This window comes from Oryza brachyantha, chromosome 8 (genome assembly GCF_000231095.2).
Source record: "Oryza brachyantha chromosome 8, ObraRS2, whole genome shotgun sequence".
Lineage (NCBI taxonomy): Eukaryota > Viridiplantae > Streptophyta > Magnoliopsida > Poales > Poaceae > Oryza > Oryza brachyantha.
In genome coordinates this window covers 4,789,035-4,796,400 of record NC_023170.2, presented here as the reverse complement: position 1 = coordinate 4,796,400, position 7,366 = coordinate 4,789,035, and positions in this window count along the sequence as shown.

Sequence of the window (7,366 nt, the reverse complement as noted above, 5' to 3'; positions counted from 1 at the left end):
ATGTGGCGACATATGTGAGTTATGAGCAAATATTGCTCACAAAACAAACAATAGGCGATTTACTAATCAAATTATGTCAATATATTTTGGTTTCAAACTAAAAATGCCTAGTGTTTACGAAGAGAAGTTTAGTACAGTCAACTATTATTTTTATAAGTTCATATTTGAGAAAAAGATATTTATAAGTTCATATTCGAGAAAAAAAATTAACATGGGTTAATTAGTTCCTTTTTTATAGATAAAAAACGAATTTCTAGGTTTTTGGGTGGGACGGAGAGACTATGTAGCAGGGCTTATTTAGTAGAACTCTAAATTTTATATCGTTGTGATCGACGGATCAAACTTTATCTCATCCAAAAATTTGGTTGAGCTAGAAGCGAGCTAGAAGGAACCTTTGGGTTACTCCATAGCCTTAATTACTCAGCCATCACACAGTCCAGTGATATTGATATTTTTTCAAAAAAAAACATAATATGATATATTTGTACAAAATTTTAAACAAATAGTCAGATTGTATTCACTGATTAAGGACATATTTAGTGTATAACTGGCAGAAGAATTCAGGGCAATATTGTCAACCTTCTTCCGCTCTAATGTTGTAGGATCTTTGTAACTACAGCGCCGAAACAGTTTTTTACACACGAGTGTACGTACACCCGTTGCTTGCATGTCATTTAAATAGTCATTAAAAATATAAAAAAATTTGATAAGATAGTTTAATGTGAGTTATATCACTCCACAAACATACAAGTTTAAATTCAACTTCTATAAGTTATAGCAAAAATAACAAACAAAACTAAAACTACACATATTCATAATTGTTTTTGTTATTTTTGCTACAACTTATAGAAGTTGAATTTAAACTTACATGTTGGTGGAGTGATATAACTCATATTAATCTATCTTGTTAAATTTTTTCATATTTTTATGACTATTTAGATGACATGTAAGCATCCCACTACAGCGCAAGTCTTGTTTCAATTGTGGTCACATTAAATACTGGTCTTGGATAGTTGTACTATAGCGCAAGTCTTGTTTCAAGCAGCACAAATTATTTGCTGCCAAATATATCCTCGTCACACTTTAGTGCGATCATTTTCCATTCTCTTACAATTAAATATGGAAATTTATCAGTTGGAAAATAGAAATATATAATCCAATAATCAAACGTTTTCAGTTTCCTTCCTTTGCTGTTGGAATCGATCCAGTTAAGTTAGAAGTAATCCAAAAGGCAGGTTTCCTTCGTAGCAGAGAAAGGAATTGTGATGTTCAACTGAAACATCAACGGACAGCTCCGAAGTATTCGTGATTAATTTCATCCAGTTTTCAAAGTATATATCCTGCCATTTTGAATTGCAGACAGCTACCAAAATTCAAATTACGATCGACTTGTTCATTCAACTCCTGGGGAAAGATTGAGATTAACACCGTTGAATTTGATGATACCGGCCAGAGAAGTAGTACAGTTGCAGATTACTGAGTAGTTGCACGTTTTTGAATAAACGGATATATCACTGGCAAATTAATCTCTTGTCATAGTGACTTGTTTAAACCATATATTTAAGTGATTTTAAGCTACGTATCTTATCTCTAGCTACAAAAATATATTTAAAATCACTACACCACGAGGTAATAGCTAGCTAGGACAATGCAAATGTGGTTACATAGGTGTTTTCCATGGTAATATTTACCATACAGTACATCAACTGCAAGTCCTCTCTTCTACTATCCTCACATTTTAATCTACCGTGCAGTGCAACAACTGCAAATTCTCACTTCTACTATCCTATCGTTTTAAATCAAATGTTCCATATTCATCCTCATCAAAATCAACGGACGAGATCATTTTCTGCTTCTAAAGGACATCCTCTCTGCTAGCTGACTCCTGATTGTTCTTCCAAAATAACGTGGATCATCCAGATCGCCTCCCCTTCCCACAAAAAATAACATGGATCATCCACGGACGCGCCTCACTGCATCCCCCGCCCCGTCGTCCGCCTTTGCACCGCACCTCGTCGCCGCTCCAACTCCTCCGGCCTTAAGAGGTGAGGGCAGGAAGAGCAACAAAAGTAGTGACTAGTCAGGTGGTAACAGGTGCAACGTCGCTTCCTATCCTCCTCTCCTCCATCTCTCCCCGTGCCAGCCCAACTTCTCAAACCCTAAAGATGCTATTTGTCTATTGTTTTTTCGTGAATTTTTCTGATGGAACAATTTGCTTCACATCTTTTCACTGGTCAAGTTCCGATATGGTGCCATCTCCACTGTGTGTGTGTGTCTATATATATATATATATATATATATATATATATATATATATATATATATATATATATATATATATATATATATATATATATATATATATATATATATATATATAACTTCTCAAACCCTAAAGATGCTATTTGTCTATTGTTTTTTCGTGAATTTTTCTGATGGAACAATTTGCTTCACATCTTTTCACTGGTCAAGTTCCGATATGGTGCCATCTCCACTGTGTGTGTGTGTCTATATATATATATATATATATATATATATATATATATATATATATATATATATATATATATATATATATATATATATATATATATATATATATATATATATATATATATATATATATCTATATATATATATATATATATATATATATATATATATATATATATATATATATATATATAACTTCTCAAACCCTAAAGATGCTATTTGTCTATTGTTTTTTCGTGAATTTTTCTGATGGAACAATTTGCTTCACATCTTTTCACTGGTCAAGTTCCGATATGGTGCCATCTCCACTGTGTGTGTGTGTCTATATATATATATATATATATATATATATATATACGCGCGCGTGTATGTATGTGTGTATTTGATTTTAACAATTCAAATAGAGGAAACAATTGTGTCTGTTGTCTGGACCATATGTTCCAATGGACCATGTGGCATACTAAACGAAAAATGTGCTTGCATGGTAAATGGAGAGTGTTGTTTTAGCTTTCCTCGAGAATTCTACCAAGCAACATAGCAAGGGAAGGACTCTTAGGCCGTGTTCGTTTGTAAGGGGGTAAGTTAACTTACCCCTGCACGAAAAATATAGTAATAGATTCGTATATGATTAATTAATTATTAAAAATTATAAAATAGATTAATATGATTTTTTAAAACAACTTTCCTATAGAAAATTTTTACAAAAAATACACCATTTAGTAGTTCGGGAAGCGTGTGCGTGGAAAACGAGAAAGATAGATAAATTAAATTAACTTAGATGAGGAGGACGAACGCGGCCTTACCCTTTATATACGAGAAGGGATGATGGACGTTGGGTTAAGATTAGAGGTTTGAAGTTAGATAATAGGTAGGTGGTCCCATATAACTCTGGCCTACTTATGCGATATAACTACCATATCAATGGTCAAGCTTGTGCAAATAAAATCTATTAAGTACATGTATAAGTATGGATATAAAGTTCAACACTGTGCATCGTTCTCAGTTGACCCATCTAGGGAGATCAATGAGATTCATCAGTATACGAACGCTAGATACATATCACCACCGGAAGCTATATATAGGATTCTTGGTGTCCCACTGTTCGGTATATATCCAGTCGTTTTACAGCTACAACTTCACTTGCCAACATGTAGTATGTTACATACGATGAGTCCGGTAATCTTGAGGATATTGTGAACCAACCATCTTCTAAAATGACCATGCTTATCGAGTACTTTAGAATGAACAACGTAGATAAGGATGCAAGACAATTGTTGTACAAATAGTTACCATAGAAATATCGTTAGATCAAGGGTAAAAATGCATGGCAAAAAAAGGAAAAATAAGAGAGGTTAGGTTGGACTGATTGTTTATGTGCACCCTCAGAGGGAAGAGATACTATTTAAAAGTGCTTCTCAACCATGCGAGACGTGCAACATCGTACGAGAATCTGAGAACAGTAGTGGACATCACATGCTCTACGTACTTTTAGAGAGGCATGTGAGAAGGGTGGACTTGTTGAGATGGATATGTCACATGATGACTGCTTAGTGAGGCTGGGACTTTTCAAATGACATATGCCCTCCGCCACTTATTTGTGACTATATTGGTATTTTGTGAGGTTAATAATATCCGTGCATCAATGGTCAAACACAAGGATTCAATGTTAGAAGATTACACTAAGGAGAACTCCAACCCAACATCAGTAGTGCAAATGGCTCTTAGAGATCTAAGAGATTTGCTATGTTTCATGGGAAAGGATATCACAAGTTATTATCTTCCCGACTTAAATGATATAGGTAAATATTTTATACCAATTGTTGAGTTCATTTATTAAATTTAAATTACTTTATTGTCAATAGTTTCTTGATCTGTTTATTTGTCTACGTCAATTAGGTAAATATTTGAATGATATAATGACAGAGGTTAGAGAAGACCTTAACGTGAAGATAAACAAAGAACATTTAGATATATATGCATGTTTTAATGAGGAGCCGCGTACAGGATTTGATGAGATAATTGATCATGTATAAGAAGAATCGAGTATTTTTCATCGACGGTCTAGGTGGTACTGGAAAAGCATTTTTATACAAGGTACTTTAATTTTTTTTTTTTCACTTGTGTTGACCTTTTAATTGAATATATGCATCCTAGAAATCCTGGGTCCTCCGGTGCATCAACGTGTCATCCATCTCGGACCGCAAAAATTGAAGGCTGAAATCGATCAGCAAATGCAGGAAACGAATTCAACTACATAATTTTCCAAATGTCAGATTTTGCTTGGATATTTGAAAGATTTTTTTTCTTACAAAAAGAGTTAGAAAGACTATTTCTGAACTACTCATTCCATTAAAAATAAATGATTATGTTAGAATACTACATTCACCTGCCACCTCTCCTTTACAATACTTCTCGTCTGATCCCAACTACGCATGTTCCTAAACATGTCACATTCATTATGCCTCATCTTGGTTATTTTTGTCATAACTTTTCCTTTTTTTCTTCTAAAAGCCACTTATTCTAGGACGAAAGTAGTAGTTTTTTCCCAAATTAAAGAAAATAGATTTAGTCAGGGCAATACACACCACGGCTAGCTGCTGTTGCTGTCGATTCCAAAGCTCCCAGCCAAGTGGAAAGTGGTGGTGTGTGGGTCGAGAAGACCAGATAGGAGAAGCAAAGGCAGCTAGCTCGCTCTACATCTACTGAATTGGTCGTCTTTGTGGTCCTCTGCTCCATCCAGCGTGTGGCTACCCCAGCACAGAGCCTTGGATCCTCCTTCCTCAGTCATCTTGATCTCTGTGACAGGTCTCATTCATTTGTGCTGAACCTCCATCTGTTCTTGACTGTATTGTCGCTGTCGTCTCCATCTCCGCTGTCCTTTTCTCTACTCGGTTCGACGGTTGCAGATGAGTTTAATTGTGTTCTTCGTCTTTTCTTTTCTTTTCTTTTTTTCCTTTCCTTTGTTGTCAGATGAACTCTAAATGGACAATATCATTATAAATTTTACGTGTGTATATATTTACATGTAATAATCGATGTAGAGTAATATGTGTTCGCTCTTGGTTTACCGTGTGCATAAGTATATATCTTGTACCATTAATGTCTTCCATTGGGATAAATGTTTCCTTCCAAGTGGAGGAATGCAGCTTGCTGCTTTAATGTTCCCTGACCATTCGTTTCGGCTAGAATGTTCTCTTCATTATGAATTTCTGTTTTTTCTAAAAAAAATGAAATTATGCCTCTAACAACTTTTTACATTTTTTCGTATTTTAATATATGACACCAACATTTTAGCAAATATTTAACCATTATCTTATTTTAAAAACTTACATAATTATTTTTATGATTGAATTTATTACTAAATGTCTTTTAATTATAACTTATATGTTCACATATTTGTATATATTTTTTGAATAAAATAAATAGCCAAACGTATGCCAAAATGTTGATGGTGCCAATTGACGAACAGAGTATAATTTGGTGTAAAATTGACCCTGTTTATTCCAACATAAAACGACAAAAAAACAGAACAAAATGGTAGTCTGGGATCCTTTATGTGTTTTTGCTATATATCTTAATTACTCATCCCTAGAAGGACATTTACAGATAGTGCTAGTACTTTCAACTTTATGCCTTCCTATAAAATTTATTAACCATCTTTATATATAAATACTAAAAAATGCACATCAATTACATCGCATGTACCATGGATGATTGGTGTGAGTTCAAAAGATAGGTCAAGACACATGGAAACTTTTACCATTGCCATGCCCATGCCCATGATACAGACATACAGTCCATGGGATTGCCATTGCTTGCAAGTTAACCAGGAAACCATAATTTGTGCACAAAGTTGGGGGATGAATCGGTGCTCTTTCTTGCACCGAACCATCACCAATATGCCTAGCTACAACGAGGTTTCCGGTCAATCTTAGCTAGCTAGGAACAAACTGATGATTAGTGTAGCCTCTATTTGTAAATTGTAACCTCTACCCATCAATGTTTAGATCTTGGTGTTCACAGTTATGATTTTGTGTATCTCTAGTTGATGCACATAAGTAATGTCGTTATCTTAATAAATAAATAAATGTTACTTCATTCGATTCGGTGTCTGAAATATAAATGTGTAAAATCACTAGCACCAAGTCATTACGGCGGGATGCATGATAGAACAAAAACTCTTGCCGTTTTAGGTAAGCATGCTTCCCAATCAGCTAAAAAGGTGCATTCATTGGTAAGATACCTTATTTGTGTGATCTTCTCCTACTTTTTCACCTACTCTGAAAAAAGTCAAATGGCATATTAGTAAATAAAAATTAATTTATAAATAAAAATTTTATATGCATATTCTTATAAGTTAAGCAAGAGGAAAAAGTTAAGGCTGGAAAATAAACTATGATAAAAAACCTCCAAAATCAACTTTAAATTAAATGTTAAAAATTTAAATTTTGGCTTATGAGTATAAGCAAAAGCGGAAAAATGAGGTATCAAACTCACCCTTAGGGCCCATCCTAAACTGCATTTTGGTTGGGTACTTTATCGTTTTTCGTTAGCATACTTTTCAAATTGTAAAGGCCTGTGTTTTATTTTTAAATCAAATTATTATTTTCAAATTTATATAATCAATACTTTACTCATGATGTTTTGCATGGGATTAATCAATTGCTACATCCATTGTAAAATAAGTATTTTTATGTTGTTTAGCATAGACCAAGAAGATATCGAAAATACAATTCTAGTCACTTCAGTGGTTAATTTTTAAATTTTGAATTGATTTAATTTTCTTTCTAAGAGTCTGATTGGCTATGGACTCATTGAAATCATGAGAATCAATGCAGATATGATTATATCATGACACAAAATTTTAATCCTA